A 16,871-nucleotide genomic window follows, 5' to 3' on the forward strand; every position below is an offset into this window, starting at 1 on the left:
CAAAAGGACACTTCTAACAGCAGAACCTACAGGAATTAAGGACTCACCACCTTCTGCTCTACATGCAAGGCACATGTCTTTGATGTTGCTTTTTCTAACAAAAACAGAGCAGTGCGCAGAAGTATAAACTGTTTGGGAATTTAAAAAATAATTACACCTGTATCCCAATATAACGCGACCCGATATAACATGAATTCGAATATAATGCGGTAAAGCAGTGCTCCGGGGGGGCGGGACTATGCGCTCTGGCAGATCAAAGCAAGTTCGATATAACACAATTTCACCTATAACGCGGTAAGAGCTTTTTGGCTCCCGACGACAGCATTATATTGGGCTAGAGGTGTATAAGACTTCACTGCACACACTTCTCCCACTGGGGGGAGGAGGAGAGAACAAATGTGGCAGATGTTGCTTACTGCATTACTAGATGGTGCTCAGATTCTGCAGTGATGAGCACAGTAGAAGAACCTATACAGAATAAAATAGCAACTGACTTGCTAGACAGGAGAAGCAAAGCAGGTTGGCAAGTTTCTGACAGCAATGACCACATTAAAATGATGTCTCTGAATAGGTCATTGATTCCATTCTGATGACTTAGCTAAGGTGTCTAATCACAATAGGACTGTATTATTATAAGGTGAGAAGTTCCAACTCCATCGCACCTCTTTCTGACTTAGCATCTAGGACCATGGAGGCATGTTGGGTTCAGAATTTGAAAGTTATATAGACACACATGCCTCAATCAGGGGCAGATAAATCTTTTATTTATCACAATTCGAAATGAAAAATGAGGAAGTGCATAAATTCCAACACAGATCAATGTATCCCAGGTTAGAAGAAATCACTAGTGTTCTTCTTTTGCAATAAATTGTTCTCTCCAGGATGTTACGGGTCCTTGGATTATGGAGCTAAATTGCCAATCCACTGACTAACTCAGTTTGAATTTGACTCATAATGTCTGTCTAATTGTGGAATAGAGAAGAAAGCATTGGATCCAATAGTAATTCTTTCACAAAACCACACATCCTCTTGGGGGTTTCAAGTAAGAGCTCCAGATGCACCTCAGGCCCCTTTGTGGATGGCTTTAAAACAAACAAAACAAACAATTCATTTGAGGGCAACCTACCAGGCATGAAGACTCTTCACTCTATTTCCTTTTAACTTAGTCCAGTTGTTAATAGTTTTAAAGCAAAACTGAAAATGAGCTAATTTAAAGCTACTTACTCTTTATTGCAAGATTCATAGCCTTTTGCTAACTGAGAAAATACCTTTTTAAATAACAATCATGCTATTTAAGGACACTCTATTCATTTCTTAAATATCTGACCACTCATGCTTTATTAAACAGATAATTTTTTTAACGTTTGGGTTAAAGCGGAGAAAATATCCACCGAAGAGAGGGCTGGGTGCCAAGATTTCCCTCTGTCTGTGCTGTCACGCTGCTTTTTACATGTTGGTTGTGCCGGCTCCATCTACCCTCTGTGCTACAATCTACCAAGGATTGCAGCCTTGGATCAATGCTTCTTCCTACTACAAAGGTGCAGAGAGGAGCAAATGGAAGTAAGATGTGGCCAAAAGAAAGGTTTACTCAATACCAGTGAGGGCGTAAAGATTAAAAACAAACAATTTTACAGAACTGGGAACAAGAAAATAAAATGTATTCATAGCTCTCCAAAGTCATTGTTGTCAATGACTCTAGCAAGTGGCAAAGTTAATAGAATGTTAAATGTTTGCAACTGAGAGGTGAACTTGCTGGCATTTTCTTATCTTTAAAGGGAACATTTCTACTTCAGCGCGGTCTTTGGAACTACTCACTATTTGAAATACAGTGTGTACAAAATGACCAACTGAAACATCAGGAAAGATGACTGTTACCAAGGCCAGGTCTACACTGCGACTTTAAATCGGTTTAATGGCCGATATACCGATTTAACGCTGTATCCGTTCACATGACGTCGTCATTAATATCGATTTTACCGCCTCCTTAAACGGATTTTCGGAACTCCTCCCAAACGAGAGGAGTAGCGCTAAATTCGATAGTGATAACTCGGATTAGGGTTCGTGTGGACGGAAATCGACGTTATTGGCCTCCGGGCGGTATCCCAGAGTGCACCACGACCGCTCTGTGACAGCAATCCGAACTCGGATGCAGCGGGCAGGTAAAGAGGAAAAGCCCCGCGAACTTTTGAATTACATTTCCTGCTTGTTCCAGCGTGGACTCTGATCAGCACGGCTGGCGATGCAGTCTCCAAATCCAAAAGAGCTCCAGCATGGACCGTACGGGAGTACTAGGTCTGATCGCTGTATGGGGAGACAAATCTGTTGTATCCTGCTCCGTTACAGAACACGAAATGCCAAAGCGTTTGAATAAAAAACTGCAGGATACACAGCGCTGCGTGACAAGCGTAACGGAAGCCAGAGACTCAAATGGACGCTCATGAAGGGAGGGAGGGGTACTGAGGACTCCCGCTATCCCACAGTCCACAGCAGTCTCTGAAAATTATTTCCATTCTTGGCTGAGCTCCAAATGTCTGTAGGTTCAAACACAGTGTCTGGCGTGGTTCAGGAACAGCCCCTCAGTTATTCCGCCCCCCCCACCAGTGAAAAAAAGGGAAAGATGCTGTGCTATGGCGTTTGCTCAATGCACTCTACGAAAAGGCGCCAAAGGGTTGTCTGCTGCCTTCACAAAGGAGGGGTGAGGCTGTACCAGCACCACTCGGGGCAATGTTTCTGCCCCATCAGGCACTGTGCTCTCAACACGGAAGTGAACTATGGGATAGCTGAGAACAGCTACCCACAGTGCACCGCTCCTTAAATCGATGGTAGCCTTGGACCAGGGACGCAAAGCAATCGATTTTGTGATTGCACTGTGACGCGCAAACCCGATTTTATAACATCGGTTTTGTAATATCGGTTTAAACTACTTCGAATTAATCGTGCAGTGTAGACGTAGCCTAAATGCAGCTAATCTTATGTTTATGTAGCACCTTTTATCTCAGAGTGCCTTACTGACTACAAGACAGAGGTTTTGTCTATGCTACCCTACAACCAGAAGGCTTATTTTCTTTCTCCCTTACACCAGTTTTACAGAAATGTCTGCAGCTTCAATAAGAACATAAGAATGCCCTACTAGGTCAGACCAAAGGTCCATCTAGCCCAGTATCCTCTCTTCCGACGGTGGCCAGTGCCAGGTGCCCTGAGGGAATGAATAGAGCAGGTAATCATCAAGTGATCCATCCCCTGTCGTCCATTCCCAGATTCTGGCAACAGAGGCTGGCACCATCCTTGCCCATCCTAGTTATAACCATTGGTGGATCTATCCTCCATGAATTTATCATGAGTTCCTCTCATTTACACTCAGTAAGAAAGGAGAATATATAGAACCATAAGTAAACACTATTAACACAGTCAGTTTTCTAAAAAAAAAGATACTTTAAAGTAGTTTCAGGCACGAACACTGGACTCCTCAAGTCCCCCTGCATTTTATGGTAGTAACATTAATTGTTCTGCTCTCTTGGTTGGTGTAGGGAAAAACGCACGACCGCTGGAAAACTTACTCTGCGGGGAAAGCAGTTAAACTGACGAAGCTCAAAGTGTTGTCAAAAGCACAAAGTGCATGAACCAAAAAGAACTATATTTTCCAGCTCTTATCTCTCTCACAGTGATCTAGAGGATACGCAGAGCAGCAAAAAAACAGATTCAGATGAGGGAGGGTTGTTTGTTTTTAAACTTGTATCCCTTTATCCGGGGTTTCTCCAGCTGTGTGGATCACAAAGTTTTGTTTTAAACACTGCGGTAACTAACCTGTGAAAGTTCTCACTGTATGTGACGTTATTATATAAACTGGGACATCTAGAACATGGGTTGCAACCAAGTTCTGTAGTGGCACCAAATCCTATGTAAAGGGGGTCATATAAGTGTCTAAGACCAGGTTACGGGTTACTGGTTATGATTATGCTGTTGTATGTTATATCATTTTTGTAGTTGAAGTTATGAATATTGGCTGTGTACTGTCTGTATTTTAATTGGTGCTGCAGTTCTGGGTGACACCCCAGACTATTGGTGTCAGCTCAGCTTAGCCTGCTTGATGGCCCATTAAGGACCATCACCTACACAACTGACCCATTGAGAGGAGGCGATACGCCTTTGACTCAGCAAGGTATGCAGAAACTGCCCATGGACTGCAAACTCCTTTTGCTGTAACTTTCCACAGTAGAACAAAGGAGTGTTCTTACCCTGGAAAAGTCTATATAAGCAAAGGCCTCATCTCCATTTTGCTTCAATCCTGCTTCTTACCTCTGGAGGGACTTTGCTGCAAGCTGGAGCTCTATACAAGGACTGATGACCCATCCCAGCGGGGGATGTACTCCAGAGACCTGATTTAAACCTGCAGTTTACTTCATCACTGCTGCAAGCCTTAACTAAGGACTTTGCCATTACTGTATGTAATTGATTCAGTTTAACCAATTATAGCTCTCATCTCTATCTTTTTCCTTTTATGAATAAACCTTTAGATTTTAGATTCTAAAGGACTGGCTACAGCGTGATTTGGGTAAGATCTCATGTGTATATTGACCTGGGTCTGGGCTTGGTCCTTTGGGATCGAGAGAACCTTTTTCTTTTACTGGGGTGTTGTTTTCATAACCATTCATCCCAGGACGTGTGGAACTGGTGGTGATACTGGGAGACTGGAGTGTCTAAGGAAATTGCTTGTGTGACTTGCGGTTACCGGTGGGGTGAAACGAAGTCCTTTTTGTCTGGCTGGTTTGGTTTGCCGTAGAGGTGGAAAACCCCAGCCTTGGGCTGTGACTGCCCTGTTTAAGCAATTGGTCCTGATTTGGCACTCTCAGTTGGGTCCCGCCAGAACCACATCGTCACACTGTAAAATCCTGAACTATCACTTGTGTTGACCTTGAGGTAACTAGGTGAGGCAGTGCTACTTCCTCACCCATGGCTGACCATGCCAAGTTTACCTCCCAGTAAAAACTGGCTATATGGCTTTGGGTTTGTCTACATGGGGAAGCTGCCTAACCTATTCCACAATAACTCCCCATGTGGACACGCTTATTCCAGAATAAGAAGTGATATTCCAAATAACCACGGTGCTGTAAAGTCACACCCTACATTATTCTGGAATAAGTTCCCCACAGAGACAGTTTGTCTTTGCTGAAACAAACAGGGTTTTGGTTTTTTAACTACAGCAAGATAACCAAGGCCTCACAGTTATCCAGCTGTAGTGCCCAGGGCAAATTAGGCAAACTGAGGGTGGGGGATAAGCAGTATAGTGCAACCTCTTGGTGAAAGCTACCAGTGTCTTGTCTCCCCTCAGGATTTTACAGCAGGATAGCTATTGTGCGTCTGTTAGCTTGCTGTAAAAAGAGGAAAACCACCCGCATATCAGTGAAGCTCAGCTGTAGATTGTGCCACATCTAAGACTGTGCCACTCACACTTCTTTCTCTTCCCCCTCCCCCATTGTCAATGCCCAGCCAAACTGTTTACATTTTTGTTTAAACACTTAAGTTTCCAGACCAGAGTAGAGAGGACACTAGTGTAGCCATTTCTGCGGACAAACAGCCAAAAGCACAATAGTATGTGTCTGGGGGAAGGTTTGGCAAAGTACACCAAGATTCGTCTAGTGTCGCCATGGTTCCACAGGGACAACACAACATCATACTGCTCATGACTCACCAATTTCACCGAGTGTTGGATCAGGTCCTATAAACTGGGTAAGGTTCAGTTTATCTACCTCAGTAGACATGGGCTGACACGGGCTAGTAGCAACTAGATATTTCAGGTACAGTTTTTCAAAGCAGATGCTTAATACAAAGCCACCCACTCAGTTACAGATATGCAAATAAAATACCAAAAAAGATCAGCCAAGTGCATGTGTGGCACACTCCCAGGAGACAGGAAATGTGTAGCTAAAGGTGACTCTTCGTCTTTAACTTGCATCATTTTGTACAAACACTAATATAAAGGAGCCCAGTACGGGATCACAGATAAAGTGTCCATCTTTAAACTTCAGCAGAAAAAAAAAAAAGATAAGAAATTCCAAGTTATTTTCCCTTTTAAAGAGAATTTTAGAGCTTATAAAAATTGACTAAAAAAAGAAATTTCTCACCCTTCCAATCTTTCTCTAATCTACAATTAGGTTTTTTTCCCCTTTAAAATGTGTGTCCCGTGTGACAATGGTAAACTAGACTCCTCTTGTCAAGGCTGTAGGTATCAGCTGAGCACTGACACATTCATAGCTGGAAACCTGACCAGCTCACCTGTATGTTAGTATTGTTTAAGATAGGTGTGACTTGTAAAGAGGTGTTTAGTGTTTAGACTCTATAAAATGCTTCTAAGTTGATGCATGTGTTAATTGTACTTGTCATGTTTGTACCCCATGCTACAAGGTAATACATAAGTTTTGCTTTACAACTGTAAAAATGCCTCCTGTAAACTTGTGAACCCAGCTAGGAGGAGTGGTTCTCTCGCCCAACAAGAAAGACTAAGAACTAACACTATAATCTACACTAGAGCACTTACAGTGCTTCTAGTGAAGATGCTCTAAGCCGACAGGAGAGAGCTCTCCCGTCAGATTAATAGCTACCGTCTCTCGCAGAGGCAGGAGTTATGTCTGCAGGAGAAGTTCTCCCACCAACACAGTGCTGTCCACACCAGTGCTTACTTAGGTCGATATACTTATGTTGCTCAGATGGTTGGATTAACCACACCCTTGAGTGATGTAGGGTTATACTGAAGTAATCTGTACTGTAGTCAAGGTATAAGTGGAATATTGAGAAACATCTTGACACAAAGACTGGGTCGTAAAGGTGTTATGTGCCAGAAAGCTCATCCAATCGGCTTGAATTCTGGAAGAAGAAAATAAAGATATCTGATATGAAAATTCTTTCATCTCTTTGTTCTTTGGACTATCATAGGGCTGAAGCTCTGAAATGAAAGCAGAGATCCCCAGGGTCAACCTGGTTAGCCCTACAAGACATTCATTGCTGACAGATTCAGTCATCTTTTAGAACCATAGACTGTACTCATTTGTGTGTATATGTTGCCTGCTTTAACCTGTAAATAACTCATTTCTTTTTCCTAGTTAATAAATCCTTAGTTGGTTTACTATAGGATTGGCTACAAACGTTGTCTTTGGCATGAGATCTGAGGTACAAATTGACCTGGAGTAAGTGACTGGTCTCTTGATAGACTGGAATGCGCAAGGGGACTGGTGGTGGATCCATGGTAAGCCTGTTATAGGTGTTCACATTTGTTACTAGGTTGGTGAAATCTCATTATAAAACATACAGCCAGCTTTGGGAGTCTGCCCTGCTTTTTGACAGTCTGCACTGAGGTTGGATCTCAGACGTGAACCACTCCAGACAGTATGACAGCCTGTAGGCAAATATATAATTTACACTTTTAAGAGTATTATATGAACATGAGTAATTTCAATATATATGGTACATATGCACACATTTCTTTAAAATGCATATTAGACCCACACACAAGATTTTAATGTATGCCAAGACTAGAACTGGTCTTGTTAAGGATTTGGAACATGTGCTCATTGTAGAAAAGAATCTCCAACACGTAAAAAATAAGGCTGTGATTTTAGAATAGAATATCATGGTTGGAAAGGACCTCAAGAGGTCATCTAATCCAACCCCCTGCTCAAAGCAGGACCAATCCCCAAACAGATTTTTGCCCCAGATCCCTAAATGGCCCCCTTAAGGATTGAACTCACAATCCTGGGTTTAGCAGGCTAATGCACAAATCACTGAGCCATCCCTCCCCATAAACATATAGAGATATACCTATCTCGTAACTGGAAGGGACCCTGAAAAGTCATCAAGCCCAGACATCTGACTTCATTAGCAGGACTAAGTACTGATTTTGCCCCAGATCCATAAGCGGCTCCCCTCAAGGCCTGAGCTCACAACCCTAGGTTTAGCAGGCCAATGCTCAAACCACTGAGCTATTCCTTTTATCGTGAAGGGTATGGAATCCACAACTTCCAGAGACCTCTGTGACTTACGGCCAGGGCCGTCCTTAGGATTTATGGGGCCCTATGCAGTATTATTAAACTGGTGCCCCTATGCTGGATGGCAGCCCAAGCTCACAGCCTGGTGGGGAAGGGGGAGGAGGGACTTGACAGCAAAGGATAATGAGATGCCCAGCCTGCCTCATGGTGGTGGAGAGTAACAGTTCCCCACAGAGACTCCCATACCCTCTCCCTCATGCAGAATAGACATGAAGAAAGTACCTAATTAAAAGCACTAAAACTTGGGAATAAAAAATGTCAGTCACAGGTTTTTTGATATGCCCTGAAGTTTGTCAAATTTATTTGCAAAAACTTCATAGTAAGGGTGAGTCAGCTGTCCTGTTGAATACAACATTACATATAATGGAATACATGATGCAGCTCTTCTCTGTTTTACATTTTCTTAATCCGTATTTCTAAGCTGAATTTATATTTTAAATGTACTCAGACCTTAAGCCAGCATTCCAGATTACTACATATTGAACTCACTGAAACAAAGACATTCTTTTAAATTAATCAGAAAGGTTTAGTGTGTTCATAACAATGGTCATTGCTTTTAGAAAAAGGGAACAGTAATTTACTTTGTGTGATCTCCATAACAAGAGACATGGTTATGAAATTTCACCAACTTTAAAAAAATATGTTTCCAAAGATTTTAGGTATAACAAGGATTTTATGTCTTACTAAGGTACTGATTTTGCTGGAGGGTTCTTTTAAAACTAGTTCATCGGATAGTCAGAAGTAAAGAAAGGGAAACTCTTTGTCCAGCTATCTGGAAGGGAAGGACTGTTGTCCCTTTAAGGGCTCTCTTTCAGTGGGGAGTCCGGGGGAGAGGTGGTGAAAGGGATGGACAGAAAGGACAGGAACGACTTGGAAGTACTTTTTTTTTTAACTATAGTAATTAAATGTGTATTTTAGATAAGGGAGGGTCTTTTGAAGGATTTATTTAAAAAACTGTCCTGTCTGGCAAGATCACGCATTTAAGGCTAAGATGATTGTGTCTAAACTCTAATGCCAAGCATTTTTTAGAAATGTGATTTTATAATCATTCACGCAGCTCCACAATGAACATATTTTTAAAGCAAATTTTTAACTAAGGTTCCTGTAGACTGGACATGTTCGTGTAAATATTACATTAATGCCAATGTTTCTTGTAGTAAAGTCAGAAACTGACAGCCATAAAAATATTAATTTGGGCATAACTTTCGTGTGACAGCTGATGAAATGGGTTCTAGCCCACACAAGCTTATGCCCAAATAATTTGTTAGTCTTTGAGGTGACACAAGGACTCGTCCTTGTTTTTGCTGATACAGACTAACAGGACTACCACTCTGAAACCTGTCAGTATATACCTTGGGGTTGGCAAATGCCTGTTAAATGGCTTTATTACCCCTTGAATGTCTCTTTAACAGTTTCAATGTTGTGCTAGTAGGTCTGGCAGGCTGGAGGTCTTTTCACTTTTAACTACTAGATTCCCTCCCAAGGAAGACTCACCAGGCTAGAGCAGCCATCTGTGGGAGTCTGCAGGAAGGGTCAGAACAGGGATAGGAAAACAAGAGGGTGGACACGAAGACCCAGTGGTGCTCCAAATTTCCAGGTGCCCTACGCAGCTGCCTATGTTGCCTATGCCTAAGGACGGCCCTGCTTACGGCAGCTGGGAGCTGCAAGGTTCCCTCACCACTCCTGGTGGCCATAGACAGAGGGGGGTCCCCTGGACCTCTAAGCTGCCAAGGGTGATGAGGGACCCCCAGAGCTCTGAGCCAGAGCTCCCACAGCTGCCACCACAGTGTGGGGACTCTGCAGCTCCCCCTTTTGTCATGGATATTTTTTGTAAAAGTCAAGGGGTACGTCTACGTCGTATCCAGATCGGTGGGTAGCAATTGATCTATCAGGGATCGATTTATCATGTGTAGTGTAGACATGATAAATCGATCCCCGATCCCTCTCCCATCGACTACTGAACTCCAGCAGTGCGAGAGACAGAAACAAAGTCGACAGGGGAGCCGCGGCCGTCGATCCAGCACCGCGAGGACGCGAAGTAAGTAATTTTAATTCAATCTAAGATACGCAACTTCAGGTACGAGAATAGCGTAGCTGAAGTTGACGTATCTTAGATTGAAACACCCCCCCCAGTGTAAACCAGGTCCTGAGCATCCCTGAATTTTCCTTTATCGCCCATGACCTGTCTGTGACTTACTAAAAGTATCTATGACAAAATCTTGGCCCTAGTAATAAAACATGCAGAACAGGCAAATTGTTAACCTTTAACATTAATTATTTTTACTTCATGTTATTAATTGTGTGCCAAATCCCATTTCTAAGTGAAAACTGTTTGAATTAGTATAGTTAACTTGAATTTATACTACTTTGCCCCAAAAAGGAATCCCAAAATACTCCACGGTCTTCAGTAACCAATTGTACAAGGTATCAAGTCAGTGAGAGTTTTGAGCCTAGGATCAGGCCCCTAAGAGCACAAAGACTATCAGCTTTATAACAAGAAAATGCCTGATCCTCTTCCCTTCCATAAAAATTCAGTAGAGAAACACTGTTCATATTTGTATGCCAGTTTTCACCCAGAAATAATCGTTTACAGCAGAAAGGCTGACAAATCCTGAATTATGCGGTCACTTCTACCAGTAGCCTAACTTTTACAGAAACAATCCCCCTTCCCCCACCCCCAAATAAGGAGCTTTTGCAGAGCAATGAGTCTGGCAACCTACAGGGAGCACTATACTTTGCAATCTATTTAACCTTAGCAAATGCACCAGGGTGAATCTCTCTTGAGTGAGGGGGCATATTAAGTGTCAGATTAGTTTGAAATACTTGTTCACTGGGTGTAGAAAAAACAGAGAAACAAAGCCAAACAGACTTCCAAACAGCCTCCCAACACCAGTGTCCTCTTAGTCCGAGAGAAAAACAATGAGGAGTCCTTGTGGCACCTTAGGGACTAACAAATTTATTTGGGCATAAGCTCTCGTGGGCTAAAACCCACTTTACCAGATGCATGGAGTGAAAAATACATCTGATGAAGTGGGTTTTAGCCCAGGAAAGCTTATGCCCAAATAAATTTGTTAGTCTCTAAGGTACCACAAGGATTCCTCACTGTTTTCGCTGATACAGACTAACACGGCTACCCCTCTGAAATCAGTTCAAGAGGAATTTCCTATTGAAACCCAAGGTTAACTTGTGCCCTGCAGTGACCAGAAAGAGCTGCTGATCATCCAAATGAACACGAGAAGTCTCTTTATTAATTTATCCATATCAACAGCCACCAGCGCAACCATCTGCTCAGCGAGCGGCCCGGCGGCAATCTGCCAACATTTTCAAAACTTCTTTGCTGGATTAACAACTGCAGAGCCCTGGCGTGGTTCCCTCTGGCTGAAAGTGGGCGTCTTTTAAGAAAGCTTTTTTGGAAGGAGCAGGGGGAACAATGCACAGCTCACACAGTCCGGCAGAAAATTTACAGACAAGGAGCAAACAAACAAAAAAAAGTTCTTCCTGGGCAAGTTTTCAGAAAAGGCCAAACTAAACCCAGCGAACAGCCTGCCAGGCTACACCGCGTCTGGATGGTTCAAGAGGCGAGTGTCCTGGGTCTCTCGAGTCGCCAGAGAGCAAAGCCACAGGGAGTTGAATTACTTTTCTCATTTCCCCTCTGCCTGACACTGAGCAGCCGGCAGTGATCAAAACCAGAGCCCCTCGGAGGACCAGCTTCTCCCCCTCCCTAGCTGCGTGGCTGCTGCCAGGCTCCAGCCAGTCTGCAGGCCAGGGAGAGCAGGGGGCTGCTGCGAAGGATGAGGAAGGAGGGATGGGAGCGAGGGGGCAGCCCGCGCTGCGCTGCGGTGGGAGAAGCGCACAGCCCCCTCCCTTGCTCCATGAAGCAGGGGGTTCGGGATCGAGCTGGCAACCGGCGCCGGCCGGGGGCTGGTTCAGTCCCAGCCCCACACACAAGCTGGGGGACCCGGGGAGCGGCGCTGAGCTACAGGTGAAGTCACGGGGCGCCAGCAAGATCCCCGCAGGGCCGGGGGCTTGGCCACCCGCAGCCTCCGGGATCAGAGACGTGCGGACAACCGGGCGGCCGCGCCTCCGCAGCCGGAGTAGCCTCTCCAGCCCGTTACCGGAGTCGGGCAGCTAGCGGAGATTCCCCGCGGGCTCCTGCCAGCCCTGCCCCAGCAAGTGTGGGGCAGACAAGGGCGCCTCGGAGCGCAGAGCAAGCCCGCTGCCCTCCTGTGCCCAGCGGGGCTGCCCTGCCCTCTGCCAACGCTTCTCCTGCTCCGGGATCCTTCTGCCCCGCCGGTGTCACCCCAGCCACTGCGCCCTCGGGTGTCAGCCCAGCCATTGCGCCTTTTCCCGCTCGGAACTCCCCATCTTTTCCCGGGATCCCGTGCTGCCCCCTCGCTCCCCTCCCCGCGTAGGAGGCTGCGGGTCCCAGCGGCTCACCGGAGACACGCACCAGCAGAGGACGGGGCCCCTCCCGCAGCAGGGCGAGCGACCGGCCACTCACAGGTCCTGGGGGGCTCCTCGGCGCCCGCGGCAGATCCCAGCGCCGCCGCCTCTTCCCTCCGCGTCTCCCTTTGTCTCTCCCAAGCAGCAGGAGTGGGCAGCAGCAGGGGCCGGCCACGGAGCAGGCAGCTCCCGCATGGGAGCGGGTAGAGCCTTGGCGAGTCGCTGCTCCGGCCGCCGCCGCCTCCTGCTCCCCAGTTTAGCTTCTCCCCGGCAGAGCTTCCTGTGCACCTAATATAGCGCCTCCAGAGCCACGTGGATTAGACAGCGCTAAACACGGCGGCGGCGGCTCCTCCTCAGCCTGAGCCAGAGTGTGAGAAGGACAGAGGCAGGGGAGGCAGTACGGGGAGAAGAAACAGCGAGGGGGCGGCACAGGGAGCGGATGGAAGCGGGGGAAGGGGAGAGAAAGAAGCGGAGACTGGGAGGCTCAGAAAGAGCGAGCGCCAGAGACCGAGGAGAGGGTGTGAGCGGCAACTCTCCTCTTTTCATGTGCTGAGTCTTTATACCTGCCTGCTGCATTTTCCAGTCCAGGCATCTCTTGAAGTGGGTCCTAGCCCATGGGAGCTTATGCCCAAATAAACGTGTTAGTCTCTAAGGTGCCCCAAGGATGAGGTCCTTGTTTTGGCTGATACAGACTGACAGCGCTACCCCTCTGAAAAGTGAGCGAGAAGGAGCGGGAGTGTGAAAGAAAGCAAGAGCTGCAGGGGCAGAGAAGGGTGTGGAGTAAAGTGACCAGATGCCCGGATTTTATAGGGACAGTCCTGATTTTTGGGTCTTTTCCTTACATAGGCTTCTATTACCCCCCACCCCCCAGTCCCAATTTTTCACACGTGCTAGCTGGTCACCCTAGTGTGGCTGGCGCCGCAGACAACAAGGAAGGGAGAGGAAAAGAGACTGTGTCGGTGGGGAAGAGAAAAGCGGCAGCTGCAGAGAGCGTAAGTATGGGAATACGGGACACACAAGTACTTCATGGTGTTGTACAAACCCAAAGCACCCGGGAAAGCGAGGGACACACACCGGGAATCGGGAGTACAGACAAGAGATTAACTTCAGTGAGTAACCCCTGGAAACCTGGGTGGGCAAAGGAAATGAAGTGCAGAGAGGGAGATAGAAGCATAAACAAGAAGAGGATAGAATCGTTCCCCCCCCCCCGCCCAGCACACATGCACAAGCAAGTCAAATCCTTCCCTGCATGGAGAACTGCTGGCCACAGCGCTCCCCTCTTTATAAGCATGGAGAGGCATGTGCCAGCTTTCTAGATGTTAACAAAAGTGTTTGGACTGGGATTTTCAAAGTGACATTAGGTGCCAGGAGCTGGGCACCTATGGATAAACATTTCCGAACCCCAGTGACTTAGGAGCCTAAATTCTGCCTTACTTTATCTCTGGCACCCAAGCCTGAACCTAAAGCTGCTACAAACTAGAAACAGTAGCGAAATATCTGCTGCAATGCCAATGTTTGTGATAGTGACCTGCACTATTACTGCCCAGGGTTCGCTCACCCAGCCTGTGGTCTGCAGCATACAGGCGTTTCACCACCTCAGTCCAGTCCAGTCCAGCAGTGAGAGGCTGAGACACGGGCCTTCTGCTCCTTCAGGGGTTGTCAACAAACACACAAAGAAATGAACATAGATGAACTTCCCCACAGGTGTGGTCAGGTTCCCTTTCTTCAGAGGGCTTTGGTGGGCTGTGGCCCCAACTGAGGTCAAGGCTAATTTAGAACAATAGTCCAACTAAAAGGGGATCAACATCCAGCTGTCCCTTCCTGGGCAGGGGCTGTCAAGCAGCAGTGGTCCAAGGAGCTCTTGCTTTCAACCAGCCGTTCTCCAGGTGCTGAGGATTAGATGTTTGCTCTCCTCCTTGGACTGCCACTGACTGTGCTCAGCTGTCCCAGCCTCAACTCTTCCCTCCAAGTCTGACAGCTCTCCTGTGTGTAGCAAGGACTGACTGAGCCCACACTAGTCATAGGAACATATGGATTGCCATACCACATCAGACCAGTGGTGCATCTTGTCCTGTCTCCGAAAGTGGCCAGAAGTAGGTGCAAGAAACTCTGTAGTCGATAGTTATGGACACAGGGAAAGTTTCATCTTAACTTTATCAGTTAGTGGTTGACTATGTCCTGAAAATAAGGGTTTATATCCTTTATAGTTTTTATCAGAGGTACCATGGAATGTTCACATTACCCGCATAAAATGTATAATTCTTTTTTGAGCTCTCAGCCTCAATGTACAGCTCTACCCCTATATAATGCTGTCCTTGGGAGCCAAAAAATCTTACCGCGTTACAGGTGAAACCGCGTTATATTGAACTTGCTTTGATCCACTGAAGTGCGCAGCTCCGCCTCCCCAGAGCGCTGTTTTACCGCGTTATATCCAAATTTGTGTTATATTGGATCGCATTATATCGGGGAAGAGGTGTAGTTCCATATAGCAAAGAATTCCACAGGTGAATTCCATTAGCCTTTCTTCTGGAATTTCAACTTTTCAAGTATCCCACTGAGCTAGAGTCTTGAAATTTGGGACACTTATTCTTCATGCCAAGTACAGAAAAAATATTTGAGCTTTGGACTTTTCATCAGAGATCAACAAATATTATGAATCTAATAACTTACAAACAATAAATTGAACTCTTTTGGGGGGATGAGGCCTCCAGTATGGGAAAATCTGAGTAATCTGTGGTCTCTATTCATCTGTTTTTACTTGAAATGATCAAAGTCGAATGTGTACACTGCAGGTACAGAAATTAATAGTCACAGCCAGTCAGAGTGGACTGCTAACAACTAGTACAACATAATTGGCTCTGTATCAATTCATTAACTGTATGATAAGAAATAAACAGCAAACTGATACTCTTCTTTCTTGATTGAGGAGTAAGACAGGAGTGCAGGCTTAATACTGTACCCATTCCAACCTATAAATCAGTGACCTACCTTTTCTGCTGGAGCAGACATCAAACTCAGGATCCCACTAAATGATTCTGAGATAAAATGCCTGCTATAAACAGATGACCTCGTTAGATTATCGCCCACCCAAGACAGCTTGCAAAGAATCTATACCTGTTAGAGACCTACTGCAACACATGGCCCATGGAGGTCATGCTGGAAAAGAGAAAAAAAAAATCCTGGCCTTTTAGAAAAGGAATTCAAAATTCAAACTCTACTTTGCTGACACAGAAATAGAGGACACTGTAAATTATATATACTATGGCCTCTCAATAAAAGCATCAGGCAGTTTTAAGATGGCTATAAAATATTGCAAGAATTAAAAAGAATACTACATCATTAAAGAACCCCTGGACACATTCAATTGATAAAGCTACTGCTAAAACTATTTAACAACATATGCCGCTGACTTTACTATGTGAGCATAAAGACTGGGATTCATCAATTGCCCCTGAGTAGAAAGGGACAAATTATACCACCCCAGGGCAAACCAATGATCTATCTAGTCTAGTAAAAGGTCTCTAGTGGTGTCCAAATGCTTCACCGGAGTGGAAATACCTCCATGAAAGGACAATTGTATTATATAATAACATGCCAATGGGAGACATGTCTTCCTAAGTCCATACTGGCATTGCAATGCTGAGCATAAGGACACCTAACTTATAGGTGCTTAGAAAAATAATCACTGAAATACACTGAGGTCCACAAAGCTTGAGTTAGGTGCCCAGGCTCTCTATACAATGAAAGGGTAGAGAGACTAGTGCCTGAGAATGCAATCCACAAAAGTCAGCACACTAGATGGGGGGTGGGAGGAGCTGCCTTATCTAGCCAGTGGGAGAGGCCAATGATCAGGATGAGTGCTAATCTCTGCTTCTGTCATGGAGATTGGTGCCTAAATATGGGCTGCAAGCAGATGCCTAGCTCTGCTAGTGATCCACAAATGTGTACACATCTCCTGGAGTCAGGTGACTTACTGCCGAAGTAGTTTCTTGCACAAACGAATTTGGTGCATACATTGTTCCATGCAAAATGGCCAAAGGAGATAGCGGTGCCAGTATTATAATTTGTTGCCTACTAGTTAGTTAGAGTCCTCCCCTGGGATGTCAGAGACACAGGTTCAATTCCTCCACCCTCTGCTTGAAGGAGAAGAAAAGATTGAACAGCTGATCTCCTACCTCTCTGGAGAGAGCGTACTACCCACTGCGGGGCTCCCTCATCTTTTCTGTTGAAGTTGTTCCACTATGGATCACTAGCAAGTAGTTAGAGCAAGGGGACTGGACGCTGGGTCTCCCATGTTCCACATGAGTGTTCTAACCACCAAGCTATAGTCATTTTCTCTTTCTCTGACCTGTCCGTTCCAGCAGGTATATGGGATCTTGGGGAGCAATT

General features: G+C 45.5%; 1 protein-coding gene across 5 annotated transcripts in view; it reads right to left on the minus strand.

The window, feature by feature from the left end:
- ST3GAL1 (ST3 beta-galactoside alpha-2,3-sialyltransferase 1) overlaps nucleotides 1-12,763 on the minus strand; it is a 140,137-nt gene extending 127,374 nt beyond the window's left edge. For 2 of the 5 annotated variants that reach the window (XM_032773451.2, XM_075063266.1), the window contains exon 1: nucleotides 12,490-12,751. The gene's annotated coding sequence lies outside the window, so the exon portion shown is untranslated. Of the gene's footprint in view, nucleotides 1-12,476 lie in introns of all 5 variants that reach the window. The other 3 variants (XM_032773466.2, XM_032773461.2, XM_075063267.1) reach the window with 3 other exon arrangements.
- Nucleotides 12,764-16,871: the final 4,108 nt, after the last annotated feature.

The sequence above is a fragment of the Chelonoidis abingdonii genome, chromosome 2 (assembly GCF_003597395.2).
Source record: "Chelonoidis abingdonii isolate Lonesome George chromosome 2, CheloAbing_2.0, whole genome shotgun sequence".
Taxonomy (NCBI): Eukaryota; Metazoa; Chordata; order Testudines; family Testudinidae; genus Chelonoidis; species Chelonoidis abingdonii.